Genomic DNA, 16377 nt, shown 5'->3' with positions numbered 1-16377 from the left:
TTATAGTCCTTTGTACTCAGTGTCTGAAGCTTCACGCTTAATTAAACAAAAAAGTCCGACAGCATTGATGGATACCAGTTGCCCTGATGCCATTAACTCAATTCCATGGTGAAACCTTTTACCATGATCATCACTGACAGCGGCACGATTTGCAGGAAAGAACTCTAACAGCGGGTGTAGAAAATGAATCTTTAGAATTTCACCAGCAAGCGCATCTTTCCTACTCCTTACTTTTCCCTCAGCGCAGGAATCAGTCCTTATGTGACACCATTGCCCATTCGTCTCTCCCCTTTGATCTCCGTCCTGGCACTTATCCTTGCAAACGTGACAAATGCTACTGTTCTCACACTTCCTCCCTTACTACCATTCAAAGATTTAAACAGTCCTTCCAGCTGAAGCGCTACTTCATCTGTGAGGCCGTTGTGGTCATCTCCTGTATCTGGTGCTCCCGGTGTTGCTTCCTGTATATCAGTCTGACACGTCGCATTGGGAGACCACTTCACCGAGAACGTACGCTCCTTACTCCAGAAAATGGGGAGTCCCCCAATGGCCGCCCATTTCAAATCTACTTGGAATTCCCATACTGACATGTCTGCACATGGCCTCCTCCACTGTCCTGATGAAGCCACACTCTGGTTGGAGAAACCACACTTATATTCAGTCTGGGTAACCTCCAACCTGATGGCATGAATATCGTTTTCCCGAACTTCCGGTAAAGTCCCTCCCACGCGTCATCATTGTCCAGTCCCATTTTCCTCTCTCACCTTATCTCTTTACCTGCCTATCAACTCCCTTGAGTGCCCCTCCTCCTTCCCTTTCTCCCATTGTTTTCTACCCTCTCTGAACAGGCACAACCTTCTCGATCCCTGTATATCTTTCAAGTCTTTTTTACACCCTTCCCCTTCCGACCCCCGCCTCACCCGGTTTAACCTTTCACCTTGTGGTTCTTCCTCCCGTCTTCCCAACTTCTAACTCTGACTCTTTATTTTACTTCCCAGTCCTAATCAAGGATGTCGTCTCGAAGCTGCGTCTGTACTCAACCTACAAAATTCCTCCAACATTCTGTGTGTGTTGCTCGGATTTCCAGCACGTGCAGGTTTTCTTTTGCTTGCATGTAGTGAAATGTTGTCCTTTATGTTTCTGTGTGATTATCACCTATCTGCATGTAGTTTAGCATTCCGTAGTTCTCAGGAACACGTTCAGCAACACCGTTGAATGACTGCTGTGCTGTTTTGTTTTTCTGTTTCTTCTGGAAGGTCTTCTAATTGTCCGTCATTGATGGCGTGTATGGCTTATTGACCAGAACTGCTTTTTTTAGCCGCTCTATTTGTTATTCTGGGAAATATTTGTTTGATATGAATCCTTCATCGTCCTTGTCCATCACGATTACAATATGCATTCATAAGACCAAATTTATAAGAATGCGAGGCTAAATATATTTTTTGGGGGGTTTACAAGTAGTTTGTCTGCCACACCTTGCTGCCCAGGATCTTACTGCTCACGAAATGGTCAATCCTTTTTAATGCAATGAGATTCTTTAGCACTGCAAATGAAACAGCAACACTCGGTATTTCCAATACTTACCTGTATTTATCGTAATAGTGTTCCTGTTGTAGTTCCTGTACTATACGTGTTTCGGGACTCCCAAATTTCAAAAGTGTTCCTTCATGTGTACTGAGCAGCTGATTGGTATTCCAGGGTTGGTATTGCCGTTGTGCAGCTGCACTGCTTGCAGGCTAAACAGCCAGTGAATCAATAACAAGACAACATTATTGTCTGCCATGCAGCAAACCAAACCATGCCCAGGCGTGCTTATACCTTACAGCAATCCTTTCAGCTTAAATATGGGTATCATTTTAATTGCTCTGAATTATGAAATAACAGATGCAGGCGTTTCCAAAAAATGGTGCGTGACCGGAAATTTCATGGTGAATTTCACCGATTAGCAGCAAAAATCCATACAATTAACACAAAAGGTTTTTTTAATACTTTATTTACAATTTTCAATTTTACAAAGACAAAACATAATGAAGACATATAAGACAATGCAAAGGAAATACAGCTCCTGGCGGAGCATTAACAAAACAAATCAAAAACAAAACAACATAAGGCTGCCAGACAATTTACAAGGTTACATAAACAGATTCTCAAAAAAACAGTTGGTACAATAGTGGTATCACGGAAGCAATGTAAAATAAAATGAATAAAGGAATCCGGTTAGGCACCACACCCACTCATGGGACTAGACAGGTCAAGATCACTATGTACATGATGCAATATGACACTGAGCCAAGAAAGGTCCCCATATTCTCTCAAATATATTCTGTGTATTGGGTTTGTGCAGACGCTGTGTTTCCATTTGTATAATAAACAACATCTCCTTGAGCCAGTGTGCAACTTAGATGGAGTAGTAGACTTTCAAGTCAAAAGAATAGGTTTCGAAGCCACCGCCATTCCTGGATGCAGAACAATCTGCATGGCGTGCGGCAACACAAGAGCCACTGCAGAACATCCAAAGATGGCGAAGTCGTGATTGGGCTGAATATCTCTCGAACAGGCTTTTGAGAGCCACTCAAATATTACAGTCTAAAAGTTGGATAATGTAGGGCAAAACCAGAAAAGATGAGCTAGTGAGCCCTCAGCAGAGCGGCACTTGTCGCAATCTGAAGACACAGATGGAAAGATGTAATTCAGTTGTGTTTTTGATTAATATAATCTAAGCATCAGTTTGTACTGGATTAACCTGTAGAGTGAATTAATAGAACAAGCGTCAACACGAGACAACGTCTCCTCCCAAAGTTCCGCTGATATCTCTGAGATCACGTCCCTAGCCCAGTCAACCTAAAAATAATCGGTAGAAAGCAAAGGATTAAAGCAATTCACCAATTTTGATAATAAGTGTTTGGAGTCTGGAGGGAGCAGGAGGTTTTCAAGAAAAGGATGGGTGGTGGAAAGAGGCTCAAAGTGTGGGCACTTTTCCTTAACTTAGTGTCTAACTTGGAGACAGCGAAAACAATGTGAATTTGGAAGGTTGAACTTAATGCTCAATTGTGTGAATGATGCAAATTGCCTATCGATTTACAGATCTAGGAATGTTTTGATACCCCTCTCTCTCCAGACTGCAAACACCCCATCTAATTGTACAGGCTGAAATGAGTGATTTTGACAAATCGGACCTTGTATGGAAACACTAGAAATTTGGTTAGCCATTTTTATCTGATTTAATATTCGTAAATAATTTTTTAAGGTAAAGTTTTGTTGTATTAGCTTGTCTGTTGAGTCATAAGTGGAAAGCAGAAGAGCAGGAAGTGAAGAATATTTAATAACAGAGACTTCCAGCTGTAGCTATGAAGGTTTTTCTTCCGTATCAGCACCCCCACATTTCCAGTATGTATAAGCCCTGGAGTTAGCTGCCCAATAGCAATGTTTGATAATTGGCAGACCAAGACCGCCATTCTTAAGAGGTTTGTGTATGTGAGCAGTAGCCCAACACAAAACGTAATATGATAGAGTCAAGTTCCTTAGCAAAAAGGATGCATTTAAGTATATAGGCAGGTCTTGAAAAAGATATAGAAACCTGGGTAGGCTGACCATTTTGATAGCATTTACCCGTCCATTCATGAATAAGGGCAGTAACCTCCAAGACTCGATATTTGTTTTGAGTTTTTCAAAGAATTCTGTAAAGTTAAATTTGAAAAGATGCGTTGGGTTCTTAGTCAGTTTAATCCCCAAATAGCTGAAACAGAGCATAATCTTTGTTGCCCTGGTGAAATGACTCGAGGATAATCGGTTCGAGACGTCGTGCTTGGCATGTGGGTAAGCTTAATAATGCAGCTCGTGAGGGCACTTACAATCGAAAGAAAATATGAAAAACGGAAAGGAAATAATGCCAGAAAACACATTTATTTTTTCTCAACTAACAGAAGAGCGGTAAATTAGTGAGAGTTAAAGACAAAATGATTGACTAGAGTCAGATAACATAAATAGTGAGTTTTTTTTCACCTTTATGAGTATTTTTCTGAAAGGATGCCACTGCGCAGGATACAGTATTGAGGCAATTAACTCGGCGTCGCTCACTTTTGCAGAATTTACTTACCGGGGAGATTTAATGTCTTTTTTCCTGCCGAGCCCAAGAGGCTAATCGGAGAACGCGTAGAATCTAAATTAGCATTAGAGACGTTGAATAAACTAGAATAATAAACTTGAATAATCAAGGACCGGGAAAGAAGAGATGTGGAGAGAAGAGGCGAGCAGAAGGAAAGAGTAATCACTGGTTAGAGAACAGAAGTAAAGCTTTGGCGACAAGAACGCGATCAGTGATGATGTGTTGTCTCCTTGGTGCCAGGGTCAGAGCCAATCGGGATCAAGACCATAGCCTTCTTAAGTGGAAGCGTGAAAAGCCAGAGGCCCTGGTCCACAGTAAAACCAAATACCTAGACAGTAAAGCTGAGAAATTCTGTGGAGCAATTTCACGAATTTAGTTGTAAAATTAAAGGAGAATGTCTCCGACGCTGTAATCTTTGCCAGAGAGTGGAATCAAAAAAAAAATAGTGCACATGGCTAATAAGCTGATATTGTAGGAAGGATAGCTCTCCTCCAGAGAAGGTGGGATATCAACTAAAGGGGACAAATATCCTTACAGAAAATTTAGGCAACATTGACTTAAGACGAAGGTCCATTTTATAAAGGGACATGAGGAGAACATTTTCATGCAGAGAGAGGTAAGTATATGGAAAATGTTGCCAGAGGAGGTAGCTGAGGTGAGTAACAAGTATCTACTAGGAAACACATTCAGATGTTCGACTGTATATTGATGAAATGTGGACAATTGAGACTCATGGATGAGCACCATAGTCAACATGGAGTTATTAGATGGATGGCTCTTTAACCTTCTTGAATTGCTCTATGACTCTGTGACTTCATAAAGTGGCAACACTGTCCCGTCCTCTCTACTTGAATTCTTCTGAATTTCGTGTGTATTTTATTAGTTAGAGACAACGTCTGCACCTCTTTTTTTTCAGGTCTTAATTGCCGAAGAGGCACTGTCATAGCATAGAGCAATACGTCAGTAGCTCCCAAAATGTTGTTTTCACCTGTTGCTTTTTTTCCATTATTATCGCACACTGCGTTGTTTTTCCTCATTATATCCCTACTTAATGCGTATCTGTTACTTTCATGCAGTTTAGGTATACTTGTTTGGTTGGTTTTAAGTTGCGTTGCCTCTTCCTTAATGTACAATGCGTCAATGAAACCTGGAATCAATTTGGCAATTTCGATCAATTCGGAATTATCAGAAAATTCATGAGTGCTCTATCAAAATAATGATTTGTGTAAAAAAGAAAATATTGCTAACCAATTATCTGTCCGTTTGGCCCTAGCTGATTATTTGATCTGGATGACTTTGATGATTCAGCAATATGCAGTATGTGATTTGATACATTTGGAATATTAAACCGTAGTATGTGTGGATAAGTGACCGAACATCTCCGACTCGCCTCTCGAACATTCCTTTCTAACGAAACAACAGTGTTACGTCATATTGTGTCTCTATGGTGGAAGCCTCGCTTACGTTGAGTGGAATGTTTTGTAAACTCACAAAATGTGAATATTTTCCAGTTTTCCGTTCATACACAGAGATCAGGGATGCTTTGTGTTTCTTGAACAAGTTAGAAAATCATTACTCAGATAGATTCAGGATAATTATTCTCTTTACCTTACGTTTTTGCTGGTATTTTCTTGGGGAGAAACCTTCTAATTTAGCTTTGTTTCATGAGGAAACCTTGGTTGAAGACTAATAGTCAACCCACTGATAAGTATGAAATTTGTCCTCTAGATTCTTTTTTCCCCCTCTGTTTTATGCTCTTTGCAGTGCTCCATTAGAATTTCATATCCCGCATATACAAACTCGGAGACATCCCACCTGAAATGTAGAATACGGGAAAGCAAAGTTTATTCTGTCTCCCGACTGCATTCATTTGATAAGGTTTGCATTTCTGAAAGTTTTCCCTAAAACCTGCCGTCTCACTTTACAACTCAGTCCTGTCACAGCAATTAAGCTCGTACTGGTAGTCTTGGTTTGACCTCACTCTATAGGTAGAACAATCTTCCATAGATAAGGACATAACTGCTTTATATTGCACTCTGATGGCGGCTTTTATAGTTAAAATACGAGACGAGTTTTATCTCTTTGAAAGACAACACAATATTTCCTTCTAGACTATTGCACTCACATACTTAGTTCAGAAACTGGTGTACAAAGACACTGATATCCATTGTATTTGCCACACTCCCAATATTTCCTTCACATTCTACCCACTGAAATGAATGACCGGACTTGTATTAATCTAAATGGCCTAATCTGCTCAGGGACAGTTCAATGCATCAGATCTCAATTTGCTCTGCCTATCAATTTCCTGAGACCCAGTTGGAACTTTTCTGCATCTCTTCTATCTACCTTTTCACTCAACATTGTCCTGTTCACAATATGTGATATATTATTTTGAATTTCGTATCCAACTTACGAATGTGTTAAACGATGGATAAATAAATGTTTGATAGCAAGGTTCCCTCTGCTGCAGTTTGGTGCTTCTAGGACTTGTATATAGCTCTATCCACATCAATTTTTCATTATGGTGCTCGGTGCAATAATCTTAATGTTCGACAATTAGAAAGATTTACAATGCATATATCCTGTTCAGGATACAAAGAGCAAGAATCAGTGCATTTAGTATTCGGGGATTGTCAATTGTTGCAACGCATAGGAGGATAGGAGATGTATGCTGTACCTTTACAAAACAAAACAATCCTAAGATTAAATACCCCATTAAGCAGTGATCACTACGAAATAAGAATAACTTGCACATATTTTATTGTGATATTTGGGAATTATTGCTGCTGAGTAATATTCCTGTTGATGTGATAGATCAATGGCGTTTAACAGCAAGGAGACTTGCACTGCAGTAATACAGATTTCCTTGCTACTAGTGGCACCCTGTAAACTCTTGACGGGGCTATGGGATAGGCGATTCCTTTTGTTGAAGGAATGCAGGAATTTGGGTTGGGAGAAAGGCCACAGTGCGCTACTTCAAGCAAAGTCAATGGAATCTGAAACTTTGTACATTTTCAGTAAGACCAAAAAGTGATAGGCAGATTGATAATAACTAGTGGGACAGGATAGTGATATATTAGAAGTTATGAGGGGAATTGGTGATCTCAGCTTTTAAGCAGCTCAACCATGGCGTTATAGAAACATAGAAACATAGAAAACCTACAGCACATACCGACCCTTCGGCACACAAAATCGTGTCGAACATATCCCTACCTTAGAAATTACTAGGCTTACCTATAGTGCTTTATTTTTCTAGGCTCCATGGACATATCCAAAAGTCACTTAAAATACCTTATCGTATCCGCCTCCATCACTGTTGTCTGCAGCCCATTCCACGCACTCACTACTCTCTGAGTAAATAACTTACCCCTGACATCTCCACTCTACCTACACCCCAGCACCTTAAACCTCTGTGCAGTTGTGGCATCCACTTCAGCCTTGGAAAAAGGCCTCTGACTATCCACACAATCAATGCCTCTCAGAATCTTATACACCTCTCATACTCCGTCGCTCCAAGGAGAAAAGGCCATGTTCACTCAACCTATTCTTATAAGCATGCTCCACAATCCAGGCAACATCCTTCTAATTATGCTCTGCACCCTTTCTATATTTTCCACATTTTTTCCTCTAATGAGGTGACAGGAACTGAGCACAGTACTCCAAGTGGGGTCTGACCAGGGTCCTATAGAGCTGCAACCTTACCTCTCTGCTCCTAAATTCAATTGGACAATTGATGAAGGCCAATACACCGTACGCCTTCTTAAACACAGAGTTAACCTGCTCAGCTGCTTTCACCGTCCTATAGACTCGGACCCCAAGATCCCTCTGATCCTCCACGCTGCCAAGAGTCTAACTATTAATACTTATTTTGCCATCATATTTGACCTACCAAAATTAACCACATCAAACTTATCTGGGTTAAACTCCTTAGGCTGCTTGTCAGCCCAGTTTTGTATCCTATCAATGTCCTGCTGTAACGTCTGACAGCCCTCCACACCATACACAACACCATCAACCAGTGTCATCAGCAGATTTACTGACTCATGCTTTCACTTCCCCATCCTGGTCATTTATAAAAATCATAAAGAGTAGTGGTCTCATAGCATATCCCTGAGGCACACCACTGTTCCTCGATCACCAGGCAGAATAGGACCAGCCTAGAACCACTCTTTGCCTTGAACTCCTTGTTGAACTCCCATCTTCCACATCTCTGCCCAGTTCTGCATCCTATTAAAGCCCCGTTGTAACCCCTGGCAAACCTCCACACTATCCACAACACCATCTCTAATTCTATCATTAGAAAACTTACTAATCCATTCCTCCACTTCCTCACCCAGGTCATTTGTAAAAAGTACAAAGAGTAAGAGTCCCAGAACAGACCCCTGAGGCACTCCACTGGTGACTAACCTCCATGGAGAATATGACCCGTCTACAATCACTCTTTGCCTTCTGTCGGCAATCCAGTACTGTATCCACAAAGCAATGTCCCTTTCAATCCCATACATCCTTCCTTTCTCAGTAAGCCTGGCATGGGGTACTTAATCAAATGCCTTGCTGGAATCCATATACCCTATATCTATTGCTCTTCCTTCAACAATGTGTGTAGTCACATCCTTAAAAAAATCAATCAGGCTCGTAAGGCACGACCGTCCCTTGACAAAGCCATGCTGACTATTCTTAATCATATTATACCTCTCCAAATGTTCATAAATCCTGCCTCTCAGGATCTTCTCCATCAGCTTACCAACCACTGAGGTATGACTCAATGGTCTATAATTTCCTAGGCTATCTCTACTCCCTTTCTTGAATAAAGGGACAACAGCCACAACCCTTCAATACTCCAGAACCTCTCCCGTCCCCATCGATGATGCAAAGATCATTGCCAGAGGCTCAGCAATCTCCATCCTCGCCTCGCACAGTAGCCTAAGGTACATCTCATCCGGTCCCAGAGACTTACCCAACTTGATGCTTTCCAAAAGCTCCAGCGTATCCTTTTTCTTAATATCTGCATGCTCAAGCTTCACAGTCTGCTGCAAATCATCACTACAATCACCAAGATCCTTTTCCATAGTGAATACTGAATTAAGTACTTCTGCCATTTCCTCCGGTTCCATGCACACTTTCCCACTGTCACACTTGATAGGTCCTAGTCTTTCACGTTTTATCCTCTTGCTCTTCACATACTTCAGAATGTCTTGGGGTTTTTCGTAATCCTGCCTGCCAAGGCCTTCTCATGGCCCCTTCTGGCTCTCCTAATTTCCTTCTTAAGCTCTTTCCTATTAGCCTTATAATCTTCTAGATCTCTAACATTACCTAGACCTCAAACTTTTTTTCAATCTTTTTATTAAATTTCAAATTAATAAACATCTGATTGACTATCTACATTTTCAAACGATCCCAGTGGTTACTTTAATACAACAGATTATTAAATAAACATGTTCACTCCGAATAGCCTCATTTCACTGAGCATATAATTGAACAATATTATGTTGTAATAACCAACAAGGCATTTACTATTTCCTCTGTAACAACTTTCATTCTACTAACCTGCAAATTTGGAAATACGTCTCGATTTGCGTTGATGCGAGCGGAGATGTTTTACAGGATGTCCGAAACGCCAGTGGGGAAAAACTTCTCTTTCTTCTCCTTCACTGCTGCTTGAGGATAGAACAGGATGTTCAGCTATTGAGAAACCAGACAAGATTTTATCAGTCTGTTGAACGGTAAACATTGCAAATCCATGTTAAATAAGAGAAGCACAGAGAAATAAACCAAGAAAACAAAAGTGGCAAGCACTGAAAAAGAAAGCTCATCCCATCATTAAGTGTATCTCCAAGGGGCACGATCACAATGAAACAGCATCCATCAAATACCCCCTCCACATCTGGACTCTGCAATCTTTTCACTGCTGTCAAAAAAGTTGGTTCTTGATTAGTGACAACAGCAAACGTTATGGGGAGAAGCAGAAAATGGGGATGAGAGGAATACTAAATCAGTTATCATGGAATGACTGAGCAGACCAGATGGACTGTACTGCATAATTCTGCTCCTGTCTTATGGACAAACCAGCTACAGATCTCCCTGCAATTCCCACATTCGTCAGTCGCATTTAAGAGACTGGAGGTGGACATTGTCGATAAGTTCAAAATAGTTGGCATTTCAATTTCAGAGGACTGGTTCTGGGTCCACGGAACAGTCCTAACAGACGGCACAAGAGCAGCAGTAACAGTCCTAACAGACGGCACAAGAGCAGCAGCATTTGAATCTTGTGCTTGTTCGGCATGTCCTCTTACACTTTGACAAACTTCCGTAGCTACACAGCGGACAGTATCATAACTGGATGCACCACCACCTGTTCTGGAAACACCAATGCCTAGGAATGGAAAAGCCAACAGGAAGAGATGGAAACAGGCCTACCAAAATGAACCACTTCACACTTATTTTAAAATGACACATACGTTCAGATAATGTTCATAGACTTTAGTTCAGCATTCAACACAATCATCCCTTAGAAACTGATTGGAAAGCTGAGCCTATTGGGCCTGAACACCTCCCTCTGCAAACGGATCCTAGACTTCCTGACTGGGAGACCTCAGTCAGTCCGGATCGGGAGCAGCATCTCAAACACCGAGTACAGGGGCTCCCTAGGGTTGCGCGCTCAGTCCACTGCTGTTCACTCTGCTGAGTCATGACTGTGCTGCAACACACAGCTCGAACCATATCAAGTTCGCCAATGACACGACCGTGGTGGGTCTCATCAGTAAGAACGACAAGTCAGCTTACAGAGAGGAGGTGCAGTGGCTAACGGACTGGTGCAGAGCCAACAACCTGTCTCTCAATGTGAACAAAACAAAAGAGATGGTTGTTGACTTCAGGAGAACACGGACCGACCACTCCCCGCTGAACATCGACACAGATTGTGTACATCGGTACAGATTGTAAAGAGCACCAAATTTATTGGTGTTCACCTGACGGAGAATCTCACCTGGTCCCTCAACACCAGCTCCACAGCGAAGAAAACCCAGAAGCGTCTCTACTTTTTGTGAAGACTGAGGAAAGTCCATCTCCCACCCCCCATCCTCATTTCTACAGGGTTTATATTGAAAACATCCTTAGCAGCTGAATCACTGCCTGGCTCGGAAATTGCACCGTCTCGGATCGCAAGACCCTGCAGCGGATAGTGAGATCAGATGAGAAGATCATCGGGGTCTCTCTTCCTGCCATCACGGACATTTACACTACACGCTGCATCCGCAAAGGAAACAGCATTATAAAGGACCCCATGCACCCCTCATACAATCTCTTCTCCCTCCTGTCATCTGGGAAAAGGCTCCGAAGCATTCAGGCTCTCACCACCAGACTGTGTAACAGTTTCTTCCCCAAGCTATCAGACTCCTCAATACCCAAAGCCTGGACCGACATCTTGCCCTACTGTCCTGTTTATTATTTATTGTAATGCCTGCTCTGTTTTTGTACACTTTATGCAGTCCAGTGTAGGTCTGTAGTCTAGTGTAGCTTTCTCTGTGTTGTTTTTTTATTATTCTGTAGTTCAGTCTAGTTTTTTTGTAGTGTCATGTAAACCATGGTCCTGAAAAACATTGTCCCATTTTTACTATGCACTGTACCAGCAGTTATGGTCGAAATGACAATAAAAGTTGACTTGACTTGACTTATTTGAGTTGAACTCCATCTGCCACTTCTCAGCCCAGTTTTGTATCCTATAAATGTCATGCTGTAACCTCTGACAGCCCTCCACACGATCCACAACACCTCCAGCCTTTGTGTCATCAGTAAACTTTCTAACCCATCCCTCCAATTCCTCATACAGATCATTTATAAAAATCATGAAGAGTAAGGGTCCTACAACAGATCCCTGAGGCACTCCACTAGTGACCAACCTCCATGCAGTATATAACCCGTCTACAACCACTCTTTGCCTTCTGTGGGCAAGGCAGTTCTGCATCCAGAAAGCAATATCCCCTTGGATCCCATGCCTCTTTACTTTCTCATAAGCCTTGCATTGGATACCTTATCAAATGCCTTTCTGAAATCCATATACACTACACCTACTGCTCTTCCTCCATCAATGTGTTTCCTCACATCCTCAAAAAATTCAACCAGGCTCTTAAGGCATGACCTGCCCTTTCACAAAGCCATGTTGACTATTCCGAATCATTTTATACCTCTCCAAATGTTCAAACATCCTGCCTCTCAGAATCTTCTCCATCAACTTAACAGCCACTGAGGTAAGACTCACTGGTCTATAATTTCCTGGGCTATTTCTACTCACTTTCTGCAACAGGGGAACAACATCCACAACCCTCCAATCCTCATGAACCTCGCCTGTGTCCATTGATGATGCAAAGAGCATCGCCAGAGGCTTAGGAATATTTTCCCTCGCATCCCATAGTAGCCTGCGGTACATCTCATACGGTCCCGGCGACTTATCCAACTTGATGATTTCCAAAAGGTCCAGCACATCCTCTTTCTTTATATTTATATGTTCAATCTTTACAGTCTGCTGCCAGCCATCGCTACAATCAACAGGATCCTTTTCCATAGTGATTACCGAAGTAAAATATTCATTAAGTACCTCTGCTGTTCACTCCGTTTGCATACATTATTTCTCACTGTCACACTTGATAGATCCTATTCTTTCACGTCTTATCCTCTTTCTCTTCAGATAGTTGTAGAATGCCTTGGGGTTTTCCTTAATCCTGCCTGCGAAGGCCTTCTCATGGCCCATTCTGGCTCTCCTAATTTCTTTCTTAAGCTCCTTCCTATTATTCTTATAATATTCTAGATTTCTAACATGACCTAGCTTTCTGAACCGTTGGTAAAGTTTTCTTTTCTTCTTGACTAGATTTATTGCGGTCTTTGTAGACCATGCTTCCTGTACCCTACCATAACTTTCCTGTCTTATTAAACCATACTCCTTCATAACTGTACACAAATATCCCCAAGAGATTTGCCACATTTCTTATGTACTTTTCCCTGAGAACATCTGTTTCCAATTTCCTGCCTGATAGCTTCATAATTCCAATGACTACAAATAAATGCTTTTCTAACTTGTCTGTTCCTATCTCTCTCCAATGCTGTTGTAAAGAAGATAAAATTATGATTACTATTTCCAACATGCTCTCGCACTGAGAGATCTGTCACCTGACCAGGTTAATTTCCCAATACCAAATCAAGTACAGCCTTTCCTCTTGTAGGCTTATCTAGATATTGAGTCAAGAAACTTCCTGAACACACCTAACAAACTCCACCCCATCTACACACTTTGTTCTAGGGGATGCCAAACAACATTTGGGAAATTATTTGGGAAATCCGTTCACGACAACTCTGTTATTGTTACACCTTTCCAGGATCTGTTTCCCTATCTGCTTCTCAGTATCCCTGTTACTATTGGGCGACTTATAAAAACACCCAGTAAAGTTATGGACCCCTTCCTTTTCCTGACCTCCACCCACAGAGTCTCCGTAGATGGCGTCCAGCTTTTCTGCAGCCGTGACACTATCTCTGATCAATAGTGCCACGACCCCACAGCTTTGGCCTGCCCCCTCCCTGATTTGTTTTTTTCTCTGAAACATCGACAACCCGGTACTTGAAGAAAAAAATCCTGTCACAGAGCTATCCAAGTCTCTGTAATGGCCAGCCTGTCATATCTCCAAGTACACTGATCCACGATTTAAGCTAATCGGCTTTCTTCACAGCACTCCTTACGTTAAAATAGACGCATCTCAAATCTTCGGTCTGAGCGCGTCCCTTCTCTATCACCTGCCTATCCTCCCTCTCGCACTGTCTACAAGCTTTCTCTATTTCTGAGCAATCCTCCTCTTCCCCAGTCTCTTCAGTTCGGTTCCCTTAACCTTAGCAAACCTCCCCGCCAGGATATTGCCCCACTGCCCCCGGATTCAAGTGCAACCCGTCCTTTATTCTGCAGGTCACACCTGCCCCAAAAGAGGTCCCAATTATCCAGAAATCTGAATCCCTGCCCCCCTGCTCCAATCCCTCAGCCACGAATTTATCCACCACCTCATTATATTCCTATTCTCGCTGTCACTTGGCAGAAACAGTAGTCGTGAGATTACTACCTTTATTGGCCCTGGTTCTCAACTTTCTTCCTAGTACTCTTTTTTTTCTGGGCCTCTTCATTTTTCCTACCTGTGCCCTTGGTGCCAATATGTACCACGAATTCTGGATGTTCTCCCTCCCACTGTAGGATATCTTGGATGCGATCTGAAGCATCCCAGGCCCTGGAACTTGGGAGGCAAACTACCATCCAAGTTTCTTTCCTGCGTCTGCAGAATCTCTTCTGACCCCTAACTATAGAGTCCCCTATCACTACTGCCTTCCTCTTCCCTTCCCTACCCTTCTGAGACACAGGGGAAGACTTCCTGCCAGAGGCACGGCCACTATCGCTTCTTCCAGCTAGTCTGTCCCGCCCAACCGTACCCAAACAGGAGTACTTATTTTCAAGGTGTACAGCCACAGGGATACTCTCTAATACCTGACTCTTCCCCTTTCACCTCCTGACTGCGACCCACTTGTCTGTCTCCTGTGTCCCGGGTGTGAACGTCTGCATATAATTCATTTCTATCACCTCCTCACTCTCCCTGACAAGACGACAGTCATCAAACTGCATCTCCACTTCCAGAACTCGGTCCCTCAGGAGCTGCAGCTCCATACACCTGGCACAGATATGGCCTCCGGGAGGCTGGGAGACTCCAGGACCTCTCACATCTGACGCCTTGCACAGAAAACTTGCCTCACACAAATACTTCCTGCTTTCTGCGATGAACACCGGTAAATCTACCTCGCCTCTTCCCGTTACCGACTAAGCCCGTTCATCCAAATCCCTATCACTCTGCTGTCTCTCACATCCGCTGTCCGCTGGATATGGCCGTCTTCTCTTTAAACCTTTCGCGCTCTACTGGCTGACGTCACGCGCCTGCGCAGTCTTGCCTCTCTGTTACTCCAAGTGTTTAAAAACTGCCTTGGCTCCGAAAACCAGCCATTCGCTCGCAGCCTTATTGCTCCGAATCAAAATTGATGTATTACTTTACTGAATTTACTGAAATTTAGTTTATTCCGTTAAATTTACTGAACAGTTCACATCTGCTTACACAATATACATATAATTGCAAATAGAATTGATTTGATGTCTTCAGATATACCTATGTCGACAGAAATGCTTGTGTTGTATGCCATTCATACAGAGTAATTCATGGCTATGTGCAGCGATGTAGTCTGAGGTTAATCAGTAACAGAATGTAGAACAAAGTGCAACAGCTGCAGAGTTTAAGAATGTAATTACTATTCATCTGCCTGTGTAGAGATTCTTAAATGTGTCCATTGTATTTCTCTTCACTCATGACACACTGGCAAACCGCCCGTCACCCAATTTGTGTGAAGGGAATACTTCATTTTCAACTTACTCTCTGCCATCTTAAATTCATTGTCTCTCGTATTTAATATTTCGATCCTGCATACTCCGTTTATGCCACTCGTAATTTTAAAACTCCTATCAAGTCTACTCTCAGCCTCCGCCATTCCGGAGAACACTGCCCAAAATCTACTATTTAGAATGCTACATACTATCAATGTATCTTTTGTACATGAGGTCCAACAGACTGAAGGTGCGACGGATTAAGCACTTGCCATCTCACTGAATATTTCCAACTTTTTTTCGGTAATATAACTATGAACTTAAAGAGTGAATAGATGAATTGGAAAAAAATAGTCAATCGCCACGACGAAATAAAAGACTTCTAATAAATGAGCACGTAACTGAAGATAAAAACCATTGGTTTCATACCTATGGTAGAAGAGAGTAAACAGTGGACGTTTCGGACCAACACGCTTCTTCATGATTGAAAAAAAAAGAAAAGTTAGAGCATAAAGTTGGGGAGTGGTGAGGAAGAAGGACAATGTTGTAAGTGCTGAATGAAACAGGGAGAGGAAGATGAGTGATGCAAGACAAGAAAAAAACCGGAAAGGAATACGGGAAAAAGATAAAGCGTTGGAGAAGGAGTAATCTTGTAGGTGAGTGTAGAAGACTACTGAGTAAAGGAAAGAGAGAGGAGCGCCAAAGGGACGTGATGGGCAGGTTAGGAGATAGGAAGACAGGAATTGGGCATAGTGAAGCGGAGAAGGGTTGGGGATAATCATCAGAAGTTCGAGATATCGAAAAGAGAAGTGGCAGGTGAATGAGGTGGAGTAAAAAATCAAACTAGCAGAGGAATGATGGTGTGTATGATGTTTGT

At 42.3% G+C, this 16377-nt stretch overlaps 1 long non-coding RNA gene across 1 annotated transcript in view; it reads right to left on the bottom strand.

Moving 5' to 3' along the window:
- The window catches only part of LOC140721437 (uncharacterized), a 57468-nt gene that overhangs the window by 15795 nt on the left and 25296 nt on the right, over positions 1 to 16377 (bottom strand). The window contains exon 2 of the long non-coding RNA XR_012097381.1: positions 9656 to 9790. This is a non-coding gene — a long non-coding RNA (uncharacterized lncRNA). The remainder of the gene's footprint in view (positions 1 to 9655; positions 9791 to 16377) is intronic.

The sequence above is a fragment of the Hemitrygon akajei genome, unplaced genomic scaffold, assembly GCF_048418815.1.
Source record: "Hemitrygon akajei unplaced genomic scaffold, sHemAka1.3 Scf000055, whole genome shotgun sequence".
In the NCBI taxonomy this organism is placed as follows: Eukaryota; Metazoa; Chordata; class Chondrichthyes; order Myliobatiformes; family Dasyatidae; genus Hemitrygon; species Hemitrygon akajei.
Note: the sequence above shows the minus strand (reverse complement) of the source record. Positions and strands in the feature narration are given on the sequence as shown.